Here is a 27,942-nt window from a genome sequence, read left to right as displayed (position 1 = left end):
CTGGCTGTTTTGTTTAGATGTGTGTGTGGGGGAGTCCTTCATCTCTGCATTTACACCGAATTGTAGAACTTTGTGCTGGAAGAGAGCACAACCCTCAGCCATTCGACTAGATGAAGAGCTTCTGACCAAGGATGGGCCACACCTGCAGCTCACAAGAACCGGGAAGAATGTATTTGGCAAACAATTGGCTCAGCTCATCTGAAGGGCTCTAAACTAAAATGAATGGGGGTGGGGAGTGACCAATCTTTAGGATCTTTAGGACTTAATCCTAAAGGTGGGAAGGAAGAGAAATCTCTCTCTCTCTCTCTCTCTCTCTCTCTCTCTCTGTGTGTGTGTGTGTGTGTGTGTGTATGTATGTACATATGTACATGTGTGTGTGTATGTGTATATGTATTACATTTTTTTGCTGATAAGTAAATGAAGGGAGACTAGTATAGATCTATTTCATCAACTAGCCATACCATTACTGGGATTTGAACTTGGGCTATTTTACATGTTAGGCAGTTGTATTAACCTCTAAGCCACAAGCTCTCCTCCCTTATCAGCTGAGCCAGGGGAATGATTAGATGTTTTGTCAAGGCATCTGGTATGCCCAAATATGTGTATATGTATATGTATTCTGAATTCTGAACCTCCCCTAATTGTGAGGGAAAATGCTGCAAGGGCACTCAGGAAGATGAGGCAATCGCCCTGGGGCGGGGCCAGCCAAATATGTCCTCCCCACCCATGTTGTCTATGGAGATTCTCAGTCATCTAGGTCAGTGGTGAGATTCAATTTTTTTTACTTCTGTGGGTGTGGCTTGGTGGGTGTGGCTTGGTGGGTGTGGCATGGGAAGGATACTGTAAATAATAATAATAATAATAATAATAATAATAATAATAATAATAATAATAATAATATTTATTTCTTAGCCGCACCCTCTCCCGAAGGACTCGGGGCGGCGTACAATGAAACATATGAAATAAATATGGACAAAACAAACATATAACAGAGACATATACCGAGACATACACAAGGAGGAGGTCGGCTGATAAATAAAACAATTAAAATACAGTATTTAAAAACCCCTAGATAATTAAATATAATTAAAATACCCAGTAAAAGCCCGTCAGGAGCGATATGGTTAGATCAAAGTTGAGCCAGGCCAGCTACTTGGAATAGGTGGGTCTTAAGCTTAATACGAAAGGAGCGGAGGTCAGAGGTATTCCTAATATCCGGAGGGAGGTCATTCCACAGGGCTGGGCCCGCCACAGAGAAATCTCCATTCCCTCCCGATCAGCTGGGATTCAAGAGGCAGAGAATAGATGGGGCGGGGCCAGCCAGAGGTGGCATTTGCTGGTTTTCCCAACTACTCAAAATTTCTGTTACTGGTTCTCCAGAACTGGTCAGAACCTGCTGGATACCCTCTCTGATCCAGGCCATGGTTCTCCCAAAGGTGCTTTTTCAAGAGGCAAACAGACCAAAGCTTCTTGGATGAGAAGCGAAACATCTTCAAAGGAAAACCAGAAAAGCCCCTTTGGGACAACCATGTTATTTCCATTGAAAAAGCCCAAATGGGGAAACGGAAATAACAAGCCATTGAACTAAGGGAGGCAGAGGAGGCCCTAACCCTCTGGAAAGATCACCGTGTTTTAATCCTGGTTTTGGAGTCCCCTCTTAATTGCTGCTCCAGATCATAAAGAGCTCTGGACATCGGAGCTTTGCAACTTGTAGGAGTCATAATAGCTTTGTCACAGCATCTTCACTTTTGATTTTTGGGTAGAAAAGAAACAAGAGGGCTCTCGATCCCTTTTGTCCCCTCCACCTGTTCAACTTAGCTGGCCTGGCCTAACCGTAGTTTTAATCCTTCTAGCCTGTATTTTAAATTTTTAGGGGTAGGTTTTTAGTTTGTTTTTAATTTTTATCATACTGTACAGCCTAGTATTTAATTTGATTTTAGGGGTATCTAAGAGTATTTAATTTTGTATACTGTTTTTTATTGTGTTGTCTGTACACCGCCCCGAGTCCCTTCGGGGAGAGGGGGCGGTCTATAAATTTAATAAATATATAAATATAATATATATATATAATAATATTGCTTTTTTCCCACCACAGAGAGGATCAATGGCAGCAAGATGCTAATCTGTGAGGTAGGAGGGAGAGAACCGACCTGGTAGATCACATTACAGAATAGCTGATGAGGAAATGTGGGGTGGGATCCCTTCTAGGACCACACTGTGTGTCCCATAGGCAGCAGATGCAAGACCAATTTTTCACCTTCTACTACTTTGGCATCCTGTAGCTTTTCAGTAAAGGATGGTGCTATTCCCTCGGACTCCATTTTGTCATCTTTTCCTTTATCTTCAGTTATCCATCCATCTACTTCTGGTGGGCAGTCAGCTTTGCAATGACTGTCATTCTTGTTCTCTTCCTCCCTTGATTTAACATGTGGCATTTCAGAGCTGGGGGTTAGTAACTTGGTTTTCATTCTTGGTGCTAGCATTCTGTATTGTATATCTAGAGATGGTATCCTGGGACTCTGAAACGGCGCTGGTCTCTGGTAGTTTAGAAGTAGCCTGGACAGCGTCCAACTTCTTGGATGTCACAGGTTTTTTGGAGGTGATGCGGATGTCTGGCACTTGATTGCTGGCACTCTGAGTTGCCAGAGTTTGCCAACCTGGCTCTGCCTAGAAACAAACACCCTCCCCTCCACCCAGGCAGGAGGGCAAAGGAGCCACGCAGTGGGGCAAAACTCAGTTTTTGGAGAGTGTCAAGTGTACTCGGGACTCTTGGCCTCCCCAGGAAATGCTTCCAGGGGTGCTGCTTTTCACAAAAGCGTGTCCCCCCCCCGATTCTTCCCCTGCTGGTCTCAATACAATACAATAGCAGAGTTGGAAGGGACCTTGGAGGTCTTCTAGTCCAACCCCCTGCCTAGGCAGGAAACCCTATACCGTTTCAGACAAATGGCTATCCAACATCTTCTTAAAGACTTCCAGTGTTGCGGCATTCACAACTTCTGGAGGCAAGCTGTTCCACTGATTAATTGTTCTAACTGTCAGGAAATTTCTCCTCAGTTCTAAGTTGCTTCTCTCCTTTTTTTTTTTTTTTTCAAAAAGTTTTATTGGTTTTTTTAAAAACATTTATGTGGAAAAGGGTAGGTGGAATTACAAATTTTGGCAGTTGCAAATGCGGCAGACGCCCCCTCCCTCCATACTCCTAGATTACATCAAAATATCAAATCTTAATACATAATCATAAAAAGTCAGCATCTTAATTCTAGAAAGAATAATTTTCAATCAATTTATATAATTATAATATATAGTCTAGTTATAAATTCATTTTTACTTTCGGTCTGTTTATAACATTGTGATTTTCTTATTTATTTTTGTGATCTGAGCTTTCTTGGTGTTGCCCCTTCACCCCCCGCTGGCAGAGCTCCGGCCCCTCCCGTGTCCTGCGTGACCGTTGTGGTGTCTTCTGTTTTTTCTAGGTTGGCTTTATTTTTTTCCATAAAGGCCTGTGCCTCTATGGGTGTATTAATTCTGATTCTTGTCTCCTCCCAGAATATCAGCATACCTTCAGGCATCAACCATCTAAACCACACCCCCTTCTGGTATAATTTATTCGCCAATTGCGAATAATTTTTCCTTTTTTCCCTAATTTTTTTGGGAATCTGCTTCCGGTTCCGGCGGCTACGGCGACAGGCAAGCCTTTGCCTGCTCCCGCTCTCCCGGTGGGCTTCCCCCGCTTCTGGGGGGGCACAGGACACCCCGGAGAGGTGTCCTGCCGAGGGAACGGCTCGCGGAGGGTCCTGGCGTCGGCGGCGGCTGGCGGGGGCTTCTCCGCTTCGTTCTAGGCACCGGGGAGCAGTCTCGGAGGGCGCCCGTGTGCGCGCGCCTCGCCCCATGCCTATCGGAGAACGCGCTATTGAACGAAGCAGCGGCAATGTGGTGAGAGGCTTCCCTTCTCCATTCCCTCTATCTTGAATTTATGGACTTTTCAGCATCTTTTTTTTAAAAAAAGTTAAACTTTCGGACTTTTGCTAGAGGTGCGGCTAGAGGGAGGGGGATTTCCCCCCCCCCTTGGACAAGCGGCTTGAGAAGATTTTGCTTTCGCCCTCAGGGGAAGGAGGAGGGGGGAGAGCCAACCAATGATGCCTCACCCTCATAAAAGTGACTTTCATTGGACTTAGCTCCAGAATCTATGGGTGAACTGAGAACCTTCTGAACTTTTAAAACTTTATTATGCCTCTGAGCCCAAAGCTGGCAGGGCAAGATGGCACACTTCCGTTGTCTTCATGAACTGTGAAACCTGACTCCACCTTTAAAATTCAGGCTTCCGGTCTTTGTCTCCGAGTCACCCAGAGGAATCTCTTGTGGATTGTTCTTTTCTGAACTCTTTGGGGAAAAAATTTTCATCTATTGCTAGACTGACTAAAGAAATCCCCATCTGTTTGGATCCTCTGCCTTCTGGATTCGCCTGCCTGCTCTACTTCTCCAGCTGCCCAATCTCTATTTTGACTGATTTCCTTGCTTTAAAAACCATGTCTCCAAAAAGACCACCTCCTGGAAAGCCTGGATTTGCTACTTCTGCCCCAACGTCTGCAACGTCTAGCCCAGCTACACAGTCAAAGATAACAGAACTGATGCAACCCAAGACTACAGAGATAGACTTTCAACAAATGCTTCAACAAATTCTACAGGGCCAGGAGGAAATTAAGAAACAGCTAAGGGAAATGAAAGATGAAATTAAACAGAACCAAGCCCAAATCTTTAAGAACTCACAGAGACTGGACCTTGTGGAGGGTGGGGTGGCGGAGGCGAGGGGGGGGTAGAGGCTTTACAGAAGGGGAACAAAGAACTTGACATCCAACAAATGAAAATAGAGTTTGAGAGAATGTCCTTTTATCTTAGATTTCAAAATGTAATAGAAGCAGATGGGGAAAACATAAGGGACATTATGACTAATATTCTAGCTGAATACATACACAAAGATAAACAGCAGATGGAATGGGAGATAGACCTAGCTTATAGAGTGAACTCAGCATATGCCAGAACACATAATGTACCCAGGGAGGTTCACATTAAATTCCTTAGGAAAACCACAAGAGATGAAATTCTGGGTGTGCAAAGGGGGCAAACATTGACATACTGTGACAGGGAGATAACCATTCTAAAGTTGCTTCTCTCCTTGATTAGTTTCTACCCATTGCTTCTTGTTCTGCCCTCAGATGCCTTGGAGAATAGTTTGACTCCCTCTTCTTTGTGGCAACCCCTGAGATACTGGAACAATGCTATCATGTCTTCCCTAGTCCTTCTTTCTCTTAAGCTAAACATACCCAGTTCCTGCAACCGTTCTTCCTATGTTTTAGCCTCCAGTCCCCTAATCATCTTTCTTGCTCTTCTCTGCACCCTTTCTAGAGTCTCCACATCTTTTCTAAATCGTGGCGACCAAAACTGAATGCAGTATTCCAAGTGTGGCCTTACCAAGGCATTATAAAGTGGTGTTAACACACTTCTCCTCATCTCATCCCTGCTCCTGGTCAGGCAGGGACCATCCTTGACCAATTGCAGAATTGATTGTGTAGCGAAATTCCCAGATAATTCCCTCCTTGCACAGCCTAACTGGAATTCTTCACATCCAGCAGGAGTTTTAAGACAGGTAGACAAGCAACTGCAGATGAATAAATGATCTTGGCTCCCAGTCAGTCTCAGCCTGGCGCAGACAGCCTGGCTTGGCTTATCTTATGGTATTGGGGGTGGGATCAACTCCGTCAGCAGAGCCCTCCTCCCATTCTCCTGATCTGCTCTTTGCTCCAGACAACCCTCCAGCTCCAGGCTAGAGTTCCTCCCCACATCCAGACATAGACATCCAGACACAAACCCTGGCTAAAAGAGAAGGCTTGCTTTGAAGAGGCTGCACAATTGAGTCCTCTTCCAACCACCTCCTCACCCCCAGCCTGTAGGGCCTGATCTTGGGTATAACGCCACAGTCGGCTTGGAGGTTTGGGTCAAAGAGCTCTCTGGGGCAGGAATACGTCATCTGGGGAATCCAGAATCAAGCATCTCTGCCAGGGGGCTGGGAGACCCAAGTGGGGAAGGGGAGAGGAATGAAGAGAGGGCAGCTGCAGGAGGATCAGTGGTGGTGGAAACTGTTCAACATGCCCAGGAGATTTAGAAGAAGGTTTGTCCTGGGCTGGTTGGTCAACAGTGAAGATGGTCTAATGGGCTTCTCCCAATTCTTGGCCAGACAAGATGCCTCTTCTTCTCTTCTCTTTCTTAGGCACAAACTGTTGCATGACTTGTATTGCATCTGCCAGACTTCCTGCCATTTGGCTAGAACTGATGCTACCAAACAAGGTTCCCAGAGGTCTGGAAGGAATCTCCACACTGCCAGTATGGTTTAGATATGCCCCCAACAGATTTGCCCAGTGACCGACAGACCATAAGCATTGCCAGGGTTAAATGGAAGCACAAGAGAGAAGCCACAGAGCTGCTTGGCCATTCCATTTTTGATTACAAGAAAGCAGACAGTTTCCATGCCTGGACAGGGACTTTCAAATGATGTGGAGATTCTAGAAAGAGTGCAGAGAAGAGCAACAAAGATGATTAGGGGACTGGAGACTAAAACATATGAAGAACGGCTGCAGGAATGGGGCATGGCTAGTTTAATGAAAAGAAGGACTAGGGGAGACATGATAGCAGTGTCCCAATATCTCAGGGGCTGCCACAAAGAAGAGGGAGTCCAAGTATTCTCCAAAGCACCTGAGGGCAGGACAAGAAGCAATGGGTGGAAACTAATCAAGGAGAGAAGCAACTTAGAACTAAGGAGAAATGTCCTGACAGAACAATTAATCAGTGGAACAACTTGCCTCCAGAAGTTATGAATGCTCCAACATTGGATGTTTTTAAGAAGATGTTGGATAACCGCTTGTCTGAAGTGGTGTAGAGTTTCCTGCCTAAGCAAGGGGTTGGACTAGAAGACCTTCAAGGTCCCTCCCAACTCAGTTATGGTAAAAATTCTAAATGTGATGTCACCCAGCTGTTCAAACCCAGAAGCCTTGGCTGCCTTCAGTTGAAGGGTCATGCAAAAGGACACAAATCCATTTTAGGCGCCTTTCATTCGGAGGAATTGGCTATTGATGGTTTGCATCAATGAACGCACATCTTCAGATAGCTCAGCCTTTTCCAGTGTTTGCATAACATGCTCCTGCCGGAAAATAAACGAAGAAATAAATGAACTTTATCCCATAGCCTTTTGGGAAGCAGAAAAGCCAACCTGAAAGAATATCCATGCTTTGGAGTCTGTTGACAGTGTTTTCCCCCAAAGAGTCGCTAGTTCATAAATTGAGTTGTTTCTTTTATTGAAAGGCAGGGCAAGAAAGCAAGTTACGGGGCGTAACCTGCTTCTGATAACGAAGCATGTCCTTTGCGATAAAGCACCATATATCTTTTGGATCCATTGATTTCCCCCCCCTCTCCTCCTGCACCAAACCTTTTCAGTCTCTCAGAATGGGAAATATGTTTAGTATGTTATCTTGTCAGCCCCCGTTGGCTGAAGGCATCATGTTATGCTTTATAAAGATGAAGGTATGTCCAATTCAATCCAAGGGAGAGTTTGGTCTCAGGGTTAAGGCATCAGGCTGGAAAGTAGGAGGGAGGGAGGGAGGGAGGAGGAAAGACCAGGAATTAAACAAACAAGTGCTCAGTCAAAGAGAACAGACCAGAGGCATGGTCAGCCAGGATTCAAAGGCCAAGGAGGACTAGGACAGTGATAGAAAACCTTTTTGACACTCAGTGCCGAAAAGGAAGCACTTCGTGTGCGCTCCTCTGGGCTGCAACCAGGAAGAGGAGCTGCCCAGGGGGCATGCACATGCCAGAAAATGAACTTCCGGTTTCTGGCATGCATGCAAGTCTTCCACTTAGTGCCACACATGTGCAAGCACCAATCAGCTGGCCGGTGCGCATGCTCACGCCAGAAAACGGAAGACCAGCTGTTCTGGTTTCCAGTACTGCTGCACGCACAAAGGCCAGCTGATCTTCGCATGTGCATGCACACCAGAAACGCGGAAGAGGAACGGGCAATGCTGCGCGTAGGAGGCGACATGGCTCCCTGTGCCACTTTGGGCACACATGCCATAGGTTCGCCATCACGGATCTAGGAGAACTCATCTCGGCCAACTCTGTGTGGCCAACTCACTGCTGCCAGCTCGCCACCATCAAGCCGCTGCCAACTCACTACAGGGACAACTCACCATAGGGACAACTCACCCCAGGTGGCCTGAAGGAGAGCTGTGCGGACGAGGGAGTCTGTGAGGAGAGGAGAGTGTAGAGAATGTCAGACCCCTGCTGCTGAGGGTGGCAGCAGGGGTCTTCCCATTTTCACCCACCCCACCACCACCATCACTGTGAGGTCAGGGTTGGAGCTGCTGTGACCAACACTGCCCTGATGCTCTGTGATCTGCCCACCCACCCGCTCACCTTGAACTTTGATCCAGATGGAGATGACAATGGCTGTCTCAGTGAAATACTCTCTAATGCTCTCTTCTTTATTTTTAATTATTCTCTGCAATTCTCTACGGGGTTTCATACTCATGAGACCCTCTGCTAAGAATTAAGTCACGTTTCCTTAAGGAGCAGCTCTCTGTAACCTCACCCTCCGCTGCGTCTTCACAAACACAGATTCTAACACAGGAGGAAGCAAATTCGCCGGAACCAGGGGTGAAATCCAGCAGGTTCTGATGGGTTCTGGAGAACCGTTAGTGGAAATTTTGAGTGGTTCAGAGAACCTGCAAATGCCACCCCTGGCTGGCCCCAGAGTGGGGTGGGAATGGAGATTTGGCAATATCCTTCCCCTGCCATGCCCACCAAACCACACCATGCCCACCAAGCCACGCCCACAGAACGAGCAGTAAAAAAATTGATTTTCAGCACTGCCTGGAACTATGGATCACCAAAAGCAAATGCAGACGACGGAGACACAGAGGTAAAAGGGCAGGAATTTTAAAAAGACTAAGGAATAGGGGAAATTTTTAAAAAGCCTCTGCTCCCTTCAATCTTTCTGATTTATTTATGTTCACTTGCTAATAAGATGGATGAAATAATCCTTTTAAACAGATGCAATTCTAATTTTTACAACACAATGAAATTTACATTACTTAAAACCAAAGACCATGTCTCGGGTAACAACAGCCAGCCAATCAAATACCAAATAACCTCTTCAAAGACCATGACTCAGAAGTAGATGAACAAATGACATCTCTGCCAATTTGCATCACATAAAATGGTATTTAAAGGCCAGTGTTCTGATCGACGAGCACAATTTAAAGCGCACTGACGATGTCTCCTTGAATGGTGATGAAATGTTTGCAACCAAACTGCCAAGCTTAGAGCTCAAACCAACAACAAGAACTAAATAGAATGTTTTGGCACTGGGGAAACCAACCGAGAAACAGCCCACCCTGCCATGCGCTGTGTGCTCAGTTGCCCAGGCCACGGCTGGGGACTTCCTGTGAAGAAGAGGGATGAGCACATGGGTGTCTCTTTTGAAAAGCAGCCCATGGTGGAGTATTCCACAGACAGCCCAGTCTTATGGAACTACAGAGCGGCCTCCTGTTTTAATATTAACTCTCTGTCTTCCTGTCTCTCTGACTCCAAGGAATGTTTAATTGCTCGCCTGCTTGTATGATTTCTGCGATGGTGCAGTGGTTAGAGTGCAATACTGCAGGCTGCTTCTGCTGATCACCAGCTGCCTGCAGTTTGGCAATTCGAATCTCACCAGGCTCAAGGTTGACGCAGCCTTCCATCCTTCCGAGGTCGGTAAAATGAGGACCCAGATTGTTGGGGGCAAGAGGCTGACTCTGTAAAGCACTCAGAGAGGGCTGAAAAGCAATATATAAGTCTAAGTGCTATTGCTATTTTACTCATCCAAGCTTATAAATCAGCCCTACTGGCTTTCCCACCCCACTCTTACATTGTCTTCCCTTGTGAGTGGGCAAACTCTTTCTTTCCCCTGCTCTTCCTCGACTGGAAAAAGAGTTCAGGGGCATACCTGAGCAAAGCTACAATCTCAACTCGGGGTCCACAGGTCCTCTGGAGAAGGGGAGGGAGAAGGAGCAGCTCTGCAGTGTCTCTGACCTCCTAAGGTAATTTGGGTAGAAAGGGAGCTGGAAGAAACCCCACCTGCCATCTGTGCCCAAGGTCTGAGGGGAACCTTGGAGCTCTCCCTGCTTGGAGGAAAGAGCTGGATGGAAAGAGCGTGACTAGGGAGGGGTGGCACCACAGGGCCCCTCGGTTGTGCGCCAGTCTGTCAGGAGTTGGGTAGGGGAGGTCAGTGGCCACCCGGCCGGCTTCCATCCCCCAGGAAGGCACAGCCCAGACGGAGTTTAAGTCTATCTTTTAAGACTTCCCACTTCCAGGCTGTCTGCCTGTTTATCTCAGTTTCCTTTATTACTTTTAATGTGTCCCTCCTGTATTCTTTCACTCTAGGAACTGTTCTGGAAATGGGGCATCTGCTTCTGAATCAAATACAAAATAAAATAATAAAATGTTTGGGTATGTATGTATGTATGTATGTATGTATGTATGTATGTATGTATGTATGTATGTTGCGGAGGTCTAAAAAGAACAAATGGCACCTCTAGGCCCAGGTCACCAGTCCCAACTAGCTTGGCAATCTCATCAAAATAGAATAGAATAGAATAATAAAATAGGGAATAGAATAGAATAGAGTAGAATAGAATTCTTTATGGGCCAAGTGTGATTGGACACACAAAGAATTTTTCTTTGGTGCATTTGCTCTCAGTGGACATAAAAAGACAAGATAGAATCGTCACAAATTATAAGGTACAACACTTAGTGATAGTCACAGGGTACAAATAAGCAATCAGGAAACAATCAATATCCATATAAATCGTAAGGATACAAGCAACGAAGTTACACTCCTGCAGTCATAATTGGGAGGAGATGGGGAATAGGAACGATGAGAAGACTAATAGTAATAGTAATGCAGCCTTAGTCAATAGTTTGACAGCACAACACCAGGGGCTAAACACTTTTTCGTTGGCAAAGCTCCCTGAGGAGGGGGAGGAGGAGGAGGCCAAGGCTACAATCCGGAGGGAGGGCAGAGGACCTGAAAGGAGAGGACTCTTTCTCCTGCCATGAGAGGAAAGGAACCAAAGCAGCTGAAGGCCACCTGGCTCCCTGCAAACATGGCTGCTCTGTTGCATTGGGACAGATCCAGTTGGGTCAGCGCTAATGCTTCTGTGCCTCACTCACTGAATGGTGGGATCAGAAGCACGGCCTGCCTTCCTGCCAGCCACATTGAGGCCAGGGCCTTGTGTCTCCTGGTCTGTGCAAAGCCCTTGTTCCCTTGGGGCATTTCTACTCAGCCCTGAACTCCCTCCGAGAATCTGGAAGGCTCCAGCTGCGAAGCCTCGAGTGAGGAGAGCCTGCTTTTGGGATGTGGCCAGGTCCTTTGGAGCAGTGTCTTATGAGGCACCTGGATAAAGATCCCCGACTCTGGGATTTTGCAAAGAACAATTGCAGTTCAATATCATCTATGTTGGATGCAATCAGTTTTTAGTTACGCATTTCACGATGACCGGTTAACATGGTTACATCCCATGTTGGACTTATTAGCATTGCTTTTATTGGATTTTTGACAGAGGTGGGTTGCTACCGGTTCACACCGATCTGGGCGAACCGATAGTGGAAATGGTGACTGGGTCGCCGAAACGGTAGGGACGGCTTGCTTGCCACCCCCCCGAACCGGTTCCCTGGTCACCACAGCATGTGGGTTGTTGTTGTTTTTTTACATTTTTAATGTTCTGCGCATGCACAGAATGTACTGTATTTAAAGGCGATTGCGAACTGAGCAAAGTGAGCGCATGCGTGCAAATCGCAGGCGAACCGGCAGTAGCACCGGCAGAGACCCACCCCTGATTTCTGACAATTGGACTATTGCAACTTGCTCTACAAGACCTCAGCTTGGGCGGTTGTGATCACCCCAAAGTTCTCCTTGCCAAGATTGTATTTTAGCTGCTGTGTTATTCCTGAGTACACTGTAATGTGACAGTTTTCATTTTAAGTCCTTTCATATGGTCATTGCAGCTGCCTTCTTGGGGGGCTCTCTGTCCATCCTGTGAGGTCCAGGAGAAAAGGCTTGCTGGGATGGGCATCTGCAAGGAGCCCAAAGTCAAGTCTTCTCAGCTGTGGCCTCTTCTGGGGAATAGCTTGTTCAGCCTCCCTGTTGAGCCACTGAAGAGCGATAAAGAGAGAGAAGAGGCAATGAAAGCAACATGACTCAAACTCATCATGGCGTAGACCAACATCTGTTTTCCTGAGCTGAATAGCTGAGCAACTGAACTTTGAGAGAACATCTGGGACGCTGAGCGGCTTGTGCTCTTCCGAGATGGTGTGTTTAAAGTCCATTTTTCTTAATTTTTTTAACCATTGAAAGTTGCCCAGAACCTGCAGTGTAGATATTTTAGTACATAAATTTGCCAAGGATGTTTTAATTATAAACTACCATGCATGTGTTCAATTTTACAGCATACATATTTTGCTAACTGGTGAGAGCTGAATGGTAGCATCATGTAAATGGAACAAATGATGAAAGAATGTCTTTCTTCCTAAAGTGGGATGAAAAATAAGGCAGAAAGGATTGTGCTCCAAGTTATTCCAGATGAACTCTCAAATCATTTGCATTTTGCTCTATATCAAACCTCGAAATATTTTATGGAAAGGATGTTTATCCACTTATTTCTCTCCAACTTTGTGGGAGACTGACACAGAATCTCGTAAAGACATTGTCCCTCCCTTAAGTGACCATTTTTCCTAAAACCTTGGGAAACTTCTGCATCACATTCAAGAAGAGACAGAACCACCTTGCTTTCCACATTTTAGAATAGAATAGAATAGAATTATTGGCCAGGTGTGATCATACACACTAGAATAGAATAGAATAGAATCTTGGAAGGGACCTTGGAGGTCTTCTAGTCCAGCCCCCTGCTCAAGCAGGAGAACCTAGACGATTTCAGACAATTGGCTGTCTAGTCTCTTCTTAAGAACTTTCAGTGATGGAGCATCCATGATTTCTGAAGGCAACTTCTGTTCCACTGGTGAATTGATTTTCATTGAATGTCTGCTGAGGACCATAAGATATTTTTTTCTGCGGAAATACAAGGTTGTGTTTCCATCCATCCATCCACCCATCCATCCATTCAGTTGTTCAGATTGTTTGAGCTTCACACAATTCCTGGCTGGCGACATATTAAAGGTACCTCAGATTTGATACCCCCCATCTTCATCGTTTGGAGAAGCTGGAAACTGGGGCAACATGATGTGTCTTCCTTGAATCCTAGAACATGGGGCCACAAGGCAGAGACAGCAGGCTTGCTCTTTCGGTACTGAGTGCGAGGTAAGACAGGCAGTGAGGGGGTGGGGAGCAATGGTGGACCCACCTTATTGACTAATGTGCTTCTTGCTGAAGGTGCTGGGCTGCATTCTACAATCTTCAACTTATGGGCTGAGGAGAATAAGCCCAGAAAAAGAGTAGATTGCTAGGAAGACCCCTATTCCTTCCTTCCTTTATGGATCTTTTTTCAGTTTTGCTCCTGCCTCTGAGGAGGCTTCATCCATCTCAGTTATTCTTCAGGTTTGGATCATGTTCAGATCCAGCCAGTAAGCAGACTGAAGGAAAGGACCCCTTTGCCAAGGACCGGCCTTCTTCTCCGAGCCAGGGCTGCTTGTTGGAGCCATTGTGCTCTCCTCTCTCGGTCTCTTGGAGCCTGTTCTTCCAAGATCTAGCAGGCAATGATGCAAGAGAGGTGGATTAGTCCAGTGACATGCGCGGTGATCCATTTCCTTGCGCTCACCCAGCTGTGCAGGCTGGGTTCTTTCAGCCATGAACTGACCTTTCCATTCTCACAGAAGGTCTACCATAAAATTGGAACTGTGCTCACAGACTATGAAATAGCCAGCCAGCCTGACACCAAAGACGTATGATGTCCCATAACTGCTGACCTGAGTGCATCTTCACTTATCAGCAAGTGAAATGATGGCTTCCACATAAAATGTCTGCACTTCTTGCATAACACATTCTCTCTCTCTCTCTCTCTCTCTCTCTCTCTCTCTCTCTCTCTCTCTCTCTCTCTCTCTCCTCCCTCTCTCCCTCTCTCCCTCTCTCCCTCTCTCCCTCTCTCCCTCTCTCCCTCTCTCCCTCTCTCCCTCTCTCCCTCTCTCCCTCTCTCCCTCTCTCCCTCTCCCTCCCTCCTGTGTGGGTGTGGGTATATGTAAACAGAGAAGGGTGTAGCAGTTTTGAGGGTTTCAATGGAGGTGGGTATGCTCCTTCTCTATGTTTTTTCACGAGAGTCTAATCTATGGAGTTTAGAAGAGATGTAGCAGAAGAGGAAATTTGTGCTCAAGTAGAAGAAGCAACACGTCCACCTTCTCCTCCAAAGATCTGAAAGAAAACACTAAACTTGTGGCGAGGAGGGCCCAGTTCTATCAAAGCTACCTACAGTAGGCTCATGGTAAGATGGTTGGTAAATAAATTCAATCAATTAATCAATCGATCGATCAATCAATCAAGTCAAAGTGGAACTTAAAGGCTAAGCCAAGCAGGGGAACAACTCCAGCCACAGGATCAATCCGGGGCTCGGCCCTTACACCTGTTTCACGGAGTGGTGGCCAACCAAGAATGGAAGAGAGGCCTTTGGCCCCTGTCCGCCCCCCTCTGATTTCTGCCTCTGGCGAGTGACCAAGCCGGCCTTCAGAGCCTCAGAGTCTCACTGCCAAATGTGACCCAGATGATTGTGGGCCTCCAGAGGGTGTGCAAAGGTGTGTGTGGAGTGTGTGTGCTTTGTGCGAGAGGGTTTTATGTACCCAAACAAAAAGAAAGCCCCTTTGTTTGGGTACGTAAAGCCCGTCACAAACTTCATACTCCCGAACTGTTTGATGCCGAGCTGCTGCGGAGGTTCCCTGCCAGGAGCTCTACGGGGCCCGTCAGGTGTGAGTGAATTCACTTTGGAGGAGCACTTGTTAAGTCCAATCCAGAGTTGGGGGTTAGAGCTGGCTCCTGTCCAGGCTCCTTGGAAGCGGCTCCTTTGCCCTCGGCTGAGCTCTGCTCTTTTTCTGGGGGGGGGGAGAGAGAAGGAGAGGGAGGGAGAGAGGGATGGAGATGGAGGAAGGGAGGGAGAGAAAGAGGGAGAGAGAGGGAGACAAAGAGAGAGGGGAGAAGAGAGAAGGAGAGAGAGGGAGAGAGGGAGAGAGAGAGAGCTTGTTCCACAATGCTTTGTGAGTGTGGCTGAGAGTGAAGGACTCCACCAGCTGCCCCTTATTGGGAAACACTCAGGGGCTGCCAGAAGGAAAAATGAGATGGGCAGAATGTGGGCTGGATGATCTCCAAGGTCCCTTCCAACTTTTCCCTTCTGCTACTAAGCATTTTCCTGGAGGACCTCAATTCGAAGGTGCTCTCAGATATTTTATTCTCTGAAGGGAAGGTCTCTGATGTCCCATCCCAATTCTAGGTGAAACCAGACGTTCTGGTGGACCTAGGACATACTGCCTTTTGAGACCACCCAGCTAAACCTGGAGATGGAGGACAGGGAGCCATTTGGCTGTGGTGATTGAGCTACCAGCCCTGCCTGCCTCTTCTCCCCCCAAAGAGAAACAGCGGTTGCATAACCAAGAAGAGGCCCTTCCTGTTCTTTCAAAGACTTTAAAAAGTCACCCCTTCCCTGAATAGCACTTGCTGGCCTCTCTGGGAAGGACTAGAATGTGCGGGGGTGGGGTGGGGTGGGGGGAGAGATGGTGGGCAGCCCCTGAATCCACACCAGGCTTGAATCAGGGGTGAAATCCAATAGGTTCTGACAGGTTCTTGAGAACCTGGAGTGGAAATTTTGAATAGTTCAGAGAACCAGCAAAAGCACTTCTGGCTGGGCCCAGACTGGGGAGGGAATGAAGATTTTGCGGTATCCTTCCTCTGGAATCAGGAGGGAATTGGGATTTTGCAGTATCCTTCCTCTGGAGTCAGGAGGGAATGGGAATTTTGCAGTATCCCTCCTCTGGAGTGGGGTGGGAATGGAGGTTTTGAAATATCCTTCCCCTGGAGTCAGAAGGGAATGGGGATTTTGCAGTATCCTTTCCCTGCCATGCCCATCAAACCACACCTACAGAACTGGTAGTAAAAAAATTGAACTTCACCACTGGCTTAAATAGGAGTGGGGCAAACCTAAGAAGACATTTCCTGATGATGAGAACAATTGATTAGCACAACGGCTTACCTCTGGAGGTTGTGGGTGCTCCAACACTGGAGACTTCTAAGAAGAGACTCAAATCCATCAGTCTGACATGTGATCGGGTTGGCTAGAAGACCTCCAAGGTCCCATCCAACCCTATTATTCTATGTTCTATATTCTAACCCCCTGCCCATCTCTGGAGAGTTGAGATTGGCAGATGGTTTATTGCTGGGCCATGAGACTGAGTAAGCGAGGGGGGAGCCAAAACCAGGCTGGGGAGGTGGGGGGTGGCCTGGCTACAGAAGCCCCAGAGCCTTCACCATGACAGGGGCAGAAGGAAGGGGGTCAGCAAAGTTTGCTCTGGAAGCCCTTTTTTGTATAAAGTTTTATTATTTTTCAATTACAAAAATAAATTCCATCTTTCCGTATTCAGTGTGTCGTCTGGGTACAAACATCTCTGTGCAGCATCGTTTCTCATTTACCACATATTTCACATTCATATTAACATTATTTCCCTAAGCCTAGTATTGTAATATATTAAACATTTAAACCTTATAAAACTCTCCATTTTTCTTCTTACTATCTTCTATTAATAATATCATAATATCATATTAACATTAAACATCATTATTCTCATCATACACATACTAACAGTTTTAATCTTATTTATATCTTTATCTAAGTGTATTATCTCCTTATTTTTAGCCTTCTTCATTTCCAAACTCCTTTTTTTATTCTCCAACCATTGGTAAAATACTTTCCAAATCATATAATATTCAGTTTCCTCTTTCTCCTTAATTGCTACTGTTAATCTGTTCATTTCTGCACATTCTAATACTTTCCTTATCAGCTTCTCATCAATAGGGATCTCTACACTTTTCCAATGTTGTGCAAATACAATTCTAGCTGTGGTTAATAGATGAATGATTAAATATACATTCTCTTTATTATAAATTTCAGGTAGAATTCCTAGCAGAAATGTTTCTGGCTTCAGCTCAATACGTTGTTGTATCGTCTCTTCCAACCATATCTTAATTTTTGTCCTATACTTCTTTGCCTCTCCACATGTCCACCACATAGGATAGTAAAATCCATGTGGTACTTTGGTGGCACTTCCAACATTTAGCTGAGTTGTCTTTAAACATCTTTTTAACATCTGCAACTTTTGATGAGTTACAGATAGGTGGAGAGCCCCCGCCCTGTCACAACTGTTCAGAAAGGCCCATGAACACAAGCCACAATAGCAAAAAATTCCCTTGCATTCTGAGTGGAGCCCCCAAAATCCAGAGCAAGGGGCCTTCAAGACACCCCCCCCCCAGTTTGGGAACCAGCAGAGTCTCCTCTCTGCCAAAGAAAAGTCCTGGTTCAGGAAGCCTTCGACCCTTCCCAGCCCCAGCGGAGTGGGAGGAGGAGAACGACATCCTTAGCTACAACAACAATAATGATATCTATCAACTCCAGGATAGCCAGCTTTGGCTGACAGCTGGTTTCTATTGGGCTGAGGAGCAAAGGCATTTGGAGGGGCTGGGATGGGGGGAAGAGGGGAGAGGTGAGAAGGTGGTAATGAGGAGGATGGAGACAAACGATGAAAGCCTGAAACGCGGAAGGTGGAACTGAACCAGGAGGACCCGCTGTGGGAGAGACTGGGGGAAGCTTTGAAGCTGCTCTCCACAGGTGCCCTTTAAGCCTTACACCCTGCTGATGCGGGGTGGAGGAAGCAAAGAGGGGGAGGGGACGAGGGGGCTGCTTTCCTTCTGAAGGGTTTATAAGCTCAAAGTCTGACCTGCCCTTCTGCCAATTATCCCTACAATAGCCCCCCTTGCTCCCCGTGGGCCTGCTTGCCCCAGGCAGCGAGGGCCAGGTCACTCTGCCTCTGATGCCAGTTCAAGGTGGGGGAGGGCCACAACATCCATGAAGGAGACAATCCCAGGTCCTGGAAGCCTGCAAGGCTGCCTCTGCCAGACCCTCCAAGCAAGGAGCTCTCGGAGTATCCCAGGGAATTTGGCTGAGCTGAACTGCACCCCACAAGGCTGTCCCCGGGCAGAGAGGGAATATAGAAACAGCATTTGTCCATCTTCTGGGGGTAACAAGCTCCCTTTTTCTCTGCATCACACCCAGCCTCCTGCCTCTTCATTACAAAATTGACAGGCTAGCAATGGAGGTCTGGTGAGACCGGATTCAGGGCCGCTTCCCCCTTCGATAGGATGGACATCTCAAGCAGCTAATGAATAACACAGAAGGTGTAGTGGTCTGATGACAGCCTGTAGAGCTGGTAGCAGAGTCAGACAGTGAGGAGGTTGGGGAGGAACATGGGCCAGTCCTGGAGTCTGGGGAAGGCTCGGACGAGGGCTCTGTGTCGGAAGCAGAGAGGGGGCCAGGGTCATCTGGGAGTTATGCGCTGCCTCCGGAGCCTCCAGAGTCAGATATGAGTGAGGCAGAGGAACAGGGGGAGCCTGTTCCCAGGCGCACATGAGCAGAGCTGCAGAATGGAAGAACAGTTAAGACAAAAGGGGCGACTCGGGAGTAAGGTTTGGAGATGATTGGCCCCTCCCATAAGACATAAAAGAGGAGCAAAGGCACATGAGCCTTTGCAGGAAGCAACTTTGTTCATTCTGGTCAGTTTAAATTCTTAAGCTCTGTTTTGACTCTGTGCTCTGCGTGGCCTTGCAAAGCTAATTGCCAATTGGGTTTTTGACAGCGTTTCAAGGGAGATAAAGGTGGGGGCTTATCAGCCTTATCCTGAAAGACTTTGACAGACTTCTGTCAGACTTTTTACACACTATTTGTGACTCATTAAGGGCTGTGAATGAACATAATTCACAGCCAGTGAAATGTAAAAAAGGGGTTTGGGGACTAAGCGTGTGCTTTTTACTGTCTCAGGAAGCCTAGGTCAGAACAGAAGGCTTTGAACCTCCCTGAGGTTCATCCTCATCTCTTAGAGGGCCAAAGTAGCCTTTCATCCTTGAATGGTCACAATCTGGATGACCACCTATCCTCCTTTTCTTGCTAAAAGCTAACCGATAGCCCAGCTACCGTTAACATCTCTTGGGCTTGTGAAAGTCATACAGATAATCCTCAGCATAAGAGCACAATTGAGCCCAGAATTTATGTTGCTAAGGAAGAAATTTGTTAAGGGAGATTTGTCCCATTTTATGACTTCCCTTGCCACTTTTGTTAAGTGAATCATTGCAGCTGTTAACCATAATCACAAGGTTGTTAAGTGAATCTGATTTACCCATTGACTTTGCTTGTCAAGGACTTCCTATAATATGTTGTGTGAACCCTTCCTCCCCCCCCCCCCCCCTGAGACTCCTGTGAATTTCAATCTGTCCCTGAAGCTACAGGAACCTTCCCCAAGACTGGTGGTTGCTCCTTCTAGTCCAGGGCTCACCAAACTTGGCAACTTTAAGACTGGTGGACTTCAACTCCCAGAATTCTCCAGCCAGCATAGGTGAAGTTGAAGTCCACAAGTCTTAAAGTTGCCAAGTTTAAAGACCTCTGTTCTAGTCAATGACTTCCTACCATCTGTTTTCACACACCATGGGACTGGCGGTCCCAGGATATTCTAGTAAAATTGTGTTGCTCTCACGATGTTTCTTTTTTTCTTAAATGTGAAGGTTCCCCTCGCACATATGTGCTAGTCATTCCCGACTTTGGGTCCTGGTTTTCCCAAAGGTGCTTTTTCGAGAGGCAGCTGGGCTTTCTTGTTTTTCTTTGAAGACATTTCACTTCTCATCCAAGAAGCTTCTCCAGCTCTGACTGGATTGTGGGGAATGGAAGGGTTTATATTCCTTGCAGACACCTGGTCATTTGCATCCTTTTAGAGGGTCATTGTGGCCACCTGGAGGTTAATCTGTGTTAAAGGTAAAGCTTCCCCTCGCACATGTGTACTAGTCATTCCCGACTCTAGGGGGCGGTGCTCATCTCTGTTTCAAAGCCAAAGAGCCAGACGTCCAAAGAAGTCTCCGTGGTCATGTGGCCGGCATGACTCAATGCCGAAGGCGCATAGAACGCTGTTACTTTCCCACCAAAGGTGGTCCCTATTTTTCTACTTGCATTGTTTACATGCTTTCAAACTGCTAGGTTGGCAGAAGCTGGGACAAGTAACGGGAGCTCACCCCCATTAGCAGCACTAGGGATTCAAACCGCTGAACTGCCGCCCTTTCTGATCGACAAGCTCAGCGTCTTAGCCACTGAGCTGCTGCGTCCCTTTTTTTTCTTACTATCACACTAAAACCTTCTGAGCAGAAGAAATGCAGAGAGTGGATAATATCGAGTGAATCAAGCCATGTGAGAAGAACATTTTTTAAATGAATGGGATTTATGGAATGCGCTGACATTTCTCAAATATGCCGGGGAGACATTAGAATATTCGGGGTCACTGATTCCTCCCTCCCTGTGAGTAATAGAGATATCATCCTTTTTATTTTTCCTTCAGGCACAATTTTCCACCCCTCCACACAGCTTTCTTTTCTTTCAATTCTTTCTGATAGCTCATTATTAAACATAATAATAGTTTAAAATGCATAATTTCAGCATCCCTGGGCTGAGTCCAACAGTGAAATGTCAGTTTGCAAAACCAAGAGACCAGCTGCTTCCTCTCTCGCCCGTTTCTTCCCTTCAGAGGAGGAAGAGAAATTCCAGAGATCTCCAGATCTACCGTATCTGCCTAGCCCTGGCAAAGCTCGCTGCTTTGGCCTTTGTTGCTGGCAAGAAATGGCGAATAGAGCTATAAATCAGTTAAATGATCTCGAAATGTTATTCTGCAATTTAACCTTAAAAGCGCAAGAGTTTTCCACCTTGACCACCTGCTCAGTACTAAAACATGGAGTCATCTCTCCTCCAAGGTCCCTTCCAAATCTGTTATTCCATTCCATGGAGGGCGAACGTTTTTGTGCTCGGGTGCCAAAAGGGCATGCGTGCACGCAATAGCATGCACATGCATTCTCACACCCATAATGCAATGCCCTCCCCCTACGCATGCACAAAGAAGCCCTCCGTGCTCTTCCACCTCTCATGCATGCAGGCATCACTGAAGCTTCTGGACTTCTGGTAGGCCCGTTGGGCTGTTTTTTGCCCAGGAAGGCATCCTGAAGCCTGGGGAGGGCAGAAAATGGGCCTACCGGAAGTTCGTTTACGAATTTGGGCCCATTTCCCACCATCCACCGGCTCTGGAGGCTTTCTGAGGAGGGCAAAAATGGCCTCCCACACCCTCTGGAAGGCCAAAAATCAGCTGGCCAGTGCATGCATGTGTGCTGGAACTGACATAGGGCAACACCTCGCGTGCCCTCAGATATGGCTCGGCGTGCCATAAGTTCGTCATCACGGTTCTATTCTATTCTAAATCCACTGCAGGTCCTGGATTATGTCTGACCCTCACTGCTCTTCTGCACCCTCCTTATCCGCCCCACTGAATTTCAGGTTTGTCAAAATCCATGGGCATAATTTCTTACTATTTCATGGTACTTAAACCCCTAAACAAGGTTTATCATGGTTGTCTAGAGAAGAATAGGCTTGACGCCTAGAGAGAAGTTTGTCTTGGGTGATGAGCGGCTTTTTGGAAATAGCATCTGGTTTCGACCGTTCAGCCGCGGAGGGTCTAAATCTCCCAAACATTGCACTGACTTCCCCTTCAAGCCTTTGTAACTGAACTGTGGCTTTCGATGAAGTTGTCAGTTGAAATCCCACCTTTGTTTTAAGCAAAGAGATCTGAGCCATTTGGCACTGTACTCAAAGTAAGACCAAAGGAACCTTCAATTTCTCTTCTCTGAAGCTCTGGGAATTTTTCCCCCCAGCATGGATAGAAAACTACTTTAAAAAGAGTAACTGATGGTCTACAGAAATGATAACAAGCAGTTCAAAAATCTGTGTTTCAGACTCTTTTATGATAGGACTTCAAGTAAAAAAGTGGCAGAGGGAAAGTTTTTCTGTGATGGGGATTCAGGCAGGTCTGGCATTCCCTGGATCTCAGCAGGATGACACCTGAGGAGGAGAAAAGCAGTACACAAAATACAGAATAACCGTGTTGGAAGGGACCTTGGAGGTCTTCTACTCCAACCCCCTGCTCGAGGCTATATAGCAGTGATGGCGAACTTATGGCACGAGTGCCACAAGTGGCACGTGGAGCCATTTGTCAGGGCACGCGAGGCGCTGCCCTGTCAGCTTGCCAGCATGCATGCGCATGCTGGCCAGCTGAGTTCACCTTTTTAAAAACCATTTTTCGCCTTCCCCAGGCTCCAGAGGCTTTATAGGAGCCTGGGGAGGGCGAAAAGAGCCTCTCCTGCCACCCCGGAGGCTTCAGGGCTTCCGTGTTGGAAGGGACCTTGGAGGTCTTCTACTCCAACCCCCTGCTCGAGGCTATATAGCAGTGATGGCGAACTTATGGCACGAGTGCCACAAGTGGCACGTGGAGCCATTTGTCAGGGCACGCGAGGCGCTGCCCTGTCAGCTTGCCAGCATGCATGCGCATGCTGGCCAGCTGAGTTCACCTTTTTAAAAACCATTTTTCGCCTTCCCCAGGCTCCAGAGGCTTTATAGGAGCCTGGGGAGGGCGAAAAGAGCCTCTCCTGCCACCCCGGAGGCTTCAGGGACCGTCCGGAGGCTTCCCTGACGCCTTCGGAGCGCTTAAAACGACCCTCCGAGCAACCTGGAAGTCACTTCCAGTTTGCTCGGAGGATCCTTTTGAGTGCTCCGAAGGCTTCAGGGACCGTCCGGAGGCTTCCCTGAAGCCTTTGGAGCGCTTAAAACGACCCTCCGAGCAAACCGGAAGTCACTTCTAGTTTGCTCGGAGGATCCTTTTGAGTGCTCCGAAGGCTTCAGGGACCGTCCGGAGGCTTCCCTGAAGCCTTTGGAGCGCTTAAAACGACCCTCCGAGCAAACCGGAAGTCACTTCTAGTTTGCTCGGAGGATCCTTTTGAGTGCTCCGAAGGCTTCAGGGACCGTCCGGAGGCTTCCCTGAAGCCTTTGGAGCGCTTAAAACGACCCTCCGAGCAAACCGGAAGTCACTTCCAGTTTGCTCGGAGGATCCTTTTGAGTGCTCCGAAGGCTTCAGGGACCGTCCGGAGGCTTCCCTGAAGCCTTTGGAGCGCTTAAAACGACCCTCCGAGCAACCTGGAAGTCACTTCCAGTTTGCTCGGAGGATCCTTTTGAGTGCTCCGAAGGCTTCAGGGACCGTCCGGAGGCTTCCCTGAAGCCTTTGGAGCGCTTAAAACGACCCTCCGAGCAACCTGGAAGTCACTTCCAGTTTGCTCGGAGGATCCTTTTGAGTGCTCCGAAGGCTTCAGGGACCGTCCGGAGGCTTCCCTGACGCCTTCGGAGTGCTTAAAATGACCCTCCGAGCAAACCGGAAGTCACTTCTAGTTTGCTCGGAGGGTGGTTTTAAGCGTTCCGAAGGCTTCAGGGAAGCCTCCGAACGGTCCCTGAAGCCTCCGGAGGGCCTCCAGGAGGGCGGGGGAGGCTCTTTTCGCCCTCCCCAGGCTCCTATAAAGCCTCTGGAGCCTGGGGAGGGCAAAAAAAGCATGTAAAAATGGGGGGTGTCGCGCGTTGTGCACGCATGTGCACTGGGGGGGGGGGTCGCGCGTTGCATTATGGGTGTGGCACGCCTGCACACGACCCCCCTGCGCTTCCCCCACTTGTGGCACGCGAGCCAAAAAAGGTTCGCCATCACTGCTATATAGCATTCCAGACAAATGGCTGTCCAATCTCTTCTTAAAATCCTCCAGTGAAGGAGCACCCAGAACTTCTGGGGTGTTCCAAGCTGTTCCAAGCCCTATGCAATAAACGTTTGCTGTGGAATGTAGGAAGCCAAAGGGTGTGAGTATGAGCTTCCACAAAGATGTTAGAAAATAGTGTCAGTATTCATCTAACAAGTGAGTGCTCTCATGTTTGGGTCAATCCAACTGAAGGCACAATAAGCCTTGCCTAGAAAAGCAGAAGGCGGAAGCTGTACTTGAGCCACTTCATTCTTAGAAGCAGGTATTGTTCAAGGTCCCTTGGCTAACCAACCTTTTTCCTTGAGGAACACAAGTGCCAGAGGTGGCACACAGAGCCCTCTCTGTGGGCATGTGCACCATCACCAGCTGTTCTTCACGGGCACTGGAGCACCGGAAAATAACTCAAAAAATGGCCTGAAAATGGCCCCAAAATGGGCTGAAAATGGGCTGGAAAATGGCCTGGAAACAGTCCTAAAAGCAGCCTGAAAACAGCCAAAAAATGGCCCAAAACTGGCATGCTTGTGCCGGCCAGCTGGTCTTTAGGTTTCCAGTGCTCTGGCACATATGCAGACCAGCCGGCCAGCGCGCATGCATGTGCTGGAAACCCGAGGACCAGCTAGCTGGCACATGCATGCACACCAGCCAGCTGGTTTTTGGGTTTCTGGCACTCCAGCATGCTCACATTCATGCATATTCTTGTTTGGGCACATGGTACCGAAAGGTTTCACCATCACTGCCTTACAACATATCTTTAATCTGGGACCTGGCACTGATGTTCTTCAAACGTTTTTAAAATATCATTTAAAACAGGGAGGAACTACAGTACATGACTATTTAGACACTTGGACACCTGACTGAAACCTTTGCCAAGTAATCAAATAGATCCCCTTGTTGAATCCATCCCAACTATCCTCAGAGACCTGTTGAGAGGATAACACTGGGAAGCACAACCGTCTTGAGCCATTCCCTTGTTTTCAATTTTCAGCACCTTCTACGGTCACTCAGCCATTCCTGTGGTGACAAATTACTAATGAGGACAGACTTCACAGGGCCACGGTGAGAAATGGCTGACCCTAATATATGCTATAAATTACTAGCCCATGTCCACTCATGTGAACTCATGGGGACAAAGGCCAGAGCGAACAAATATAATAGGTCAGAATAACAAATGTAAAATAATGAATGCATTAGGTTAAAAACGAGAAGAATTGCAAGTCAGAAAATCTTGCAACCATCTGCATTTGCCTGGATTTTTGATGGACATCATAGACAGCAGAACCTGTTGCTAATCTAGGAGACTTGGGTCTCGCTGATCCTGTTGAATGAAATGAATGAAATGAAATAAGTGTATGTGTGTGCTTGCATGGGTGCACATGCACAGCTCCTCCTGGCCTTGCCTGCCTGCTTGGTCAGACTTCTGCATCTGCTTTCTAGGTCTTCAGAGGTTTGCCTGACCTTACATCCGTGCCCTGGAGGGGTCAAAGGTGGGGAAATTGCTGGATCCCTATTGTGCTTCTGGGAATCGTCACTGTATTATACTTGGAGGCAGTGGTGAAATTCATTTTTTTTACTACCAGTTCCGTGGGCGTGGCTTGGTGGGTGTGGTGTGGCTTGGTGGGCATGACAGGGGAAGGATACTGCAAACTTCCCATTCTCATCCCACTCTGGGGCCAACCAGAGGTGGCATTTGCTGATTCTTCGAACTACTCAAAATTTCCGCTACCAGTTCTCTGAACTACTCAAAATTTCTGCTACCAGTTCTCCGAACTACTCAACATTTCTGTTACTAGTTCTCCAGAACCTGCTGGATTTCAACCCTGCTTGGTGGCCTCTGGTCTATCAAGACAAGCATGCTTTCTGCACTTCTCTAAGCTTTCAGAAAGAGCCATTTCTTCTGACCTAATTGGTTTGATCTGGGACCTTTTGAAACTATTGAGGTACCAGTGTCACAACCTCAATTGCAGTTTATTTACAATGAGGCACACCTGCCCCCCTCCCCCTCACCAGTAAGCGGGACTGGATGTTGATGCCTGGTGTGTCTCTGTGGGACTTGCCAAAGGCAGCCAATGAAGAGCCAACAATATGGGTGATGGTGGGCCTGGAGGCCACTTGGCACAAACTCAGCGAGGCATTGAGCTCTCAGGAGAGATTCGGACTGAGCTGGCAAAACAGCTGGAACCAGTACCGCCCGTTTCAACACAGGTTGATGTGACAGCTGAGGATTGCTGCCAGCTGTGATTCCCTGCCTCTCTGAAGGCCACAAAGAGCAAAGGCACCAATCCCTCTGGGTGGGTCTCCCCCCCACCCTGAGGTAGAGTCAGCACCCTGGAAAGGATGAAGGAGGCCTCTTGGGCCAAATGCATCCTTGGTCTGCTCTTGTGGGACAGAAGGAGGAGAAGCTTTACCTTCTTAAAAGGGTAGGTGGGAAATAGCTGGATTTGGATTGGCTTGAGAAAACACAGCAAGTGAGGAAGGAACATTGAAATTTGTAGTGTCCTGTTGCAATTTCTTTCCCAATCTGAGCCCTGCAGTCCTCCTGTAGAATCTGGGCTGTGTTGGCTTTGAGGGAGGCCAGGGAGCAGGGGTGAAATTCAGCAGGCACTGGAGAACCAGAGTAGTTTGGAGAACCGGCAAATACCACCTCTGGCTGGCCCCAGGTTGGGGAGGGAATGGGGAATTTGCAGTATCCTTCCCCTGCCACGCCCACCAAGCCACACCCACAGAACCGGTAGTAAAAAAAGATTTGAATTTCACCACTGCCAGGGAGGCCTTCGGAGACACCACCCTGAGATCTAACCATATGTGGTGATGCCACTTCTTGACTGAGGGGATCGGTTGGTCAAGCTTACTAGTCCCATTACAGCCCCTCACGCTTTGCAGCCTGGTCTGGCCCCAGTCCAGTTTTCACAGCCTCTTGCAATTTCCCCTTCTGGCACGGAGCCCCACTTGGGACTTCATGGTGAGCTTCCCCGACCCCCACCTTATCTGTCCTTCCTGGGTTTTCTGGCTCTGCCTGCCAGTGAAGAGGGCCGCAGGATCCGTTCTTCCTGGGCAGCCGTGATTGCACATCTTTCCTGCCAGGCCAAGAGGATTAGTGCCACCCTGCTCCAGAGCAAACCCACCCTGTGCAGGCTCCCAACCTGATTCACCCACCAGAAAAGGGATGCAATCAAGATGGGATATGTAGTGTGACAAGAGCAGCATTGCCTCAGGGTCATGCAGCAGCACCACCCTAGTAGTACCCCACCTGCAGCCATGGGTAAATCTTGCCCAGAACCTTTTTCCTGCCCCCCCCCCCAAAGACTGGGACAGTGCCCCCTCTTCCTCTTCAGCACAAGGACCGGCGGGGTCTCAGTTTGACTCACATGGAGTGGTTGAGAGGATGGGGCAGAAGGAGGGGACCGGAGGGGGTATTAAGCAGGTTCTGACCAGTTCTGGAGAACCGGTAGTGAAAATTTTGAGTAGTTTGGAGAACCGGCAAATACCACCTCTGGCTGGCCCCGCCCTCATCTCTTCTCTTCCTCCGGAGTTCCAGATGATTGGGAGGGAATGGGGATTTTGCAGTATCCTTTTCCTGTCATGCCCACCAAGCCACGCCCACCAAGCCACGCCCACAGAACCAGTAGTAAAAATTTTTGAATCCCACCACTGGAGGGGTTGCCTTGAGTGGGATGGGACACTCCCCCCCCTGAGTTTGAAGAGGCAGAGAGTCAAGGGGAAAGGAGCACCAGCAGCCTCCCTCGCCTTTCTCCAACCCTCCCTCCCACGCTTTCTGCTCTGCCCTTTTGTTTGCTGCTGGATTCACATCTGCAGGGGCTGGGAACGCAACAGTGAATTGGCAAATTGAATGTGATATGAAGCTAATTAAAATTGCCCTCTCCGAGTGAATCTTCTTGTCAACTTTTAATTAAGTCTTGATCAAGGCTCCTCGGGCAAGAGACAGAAAGGGCAGCCAGCACAGCCCTCCTGGCACTGGGCTGCCCAGGCTTCTTCCCCAATGGCTCTTGGGG

This window comes from Natrix helvetica, assembly GCF_964273705.1.
Source record: "Natrix helvetica genome assembly, chromosome: 11".
NCBI classification, from domain to species: domain Eukaryota; kingdom Metazoa; phylum Chordata; class Lepidosauria; order Squamata; family Natricidae; genus Natrix; species Natrix helvetica.
This window is presented reverse-complemented; position numbering follows the sequence as displayed.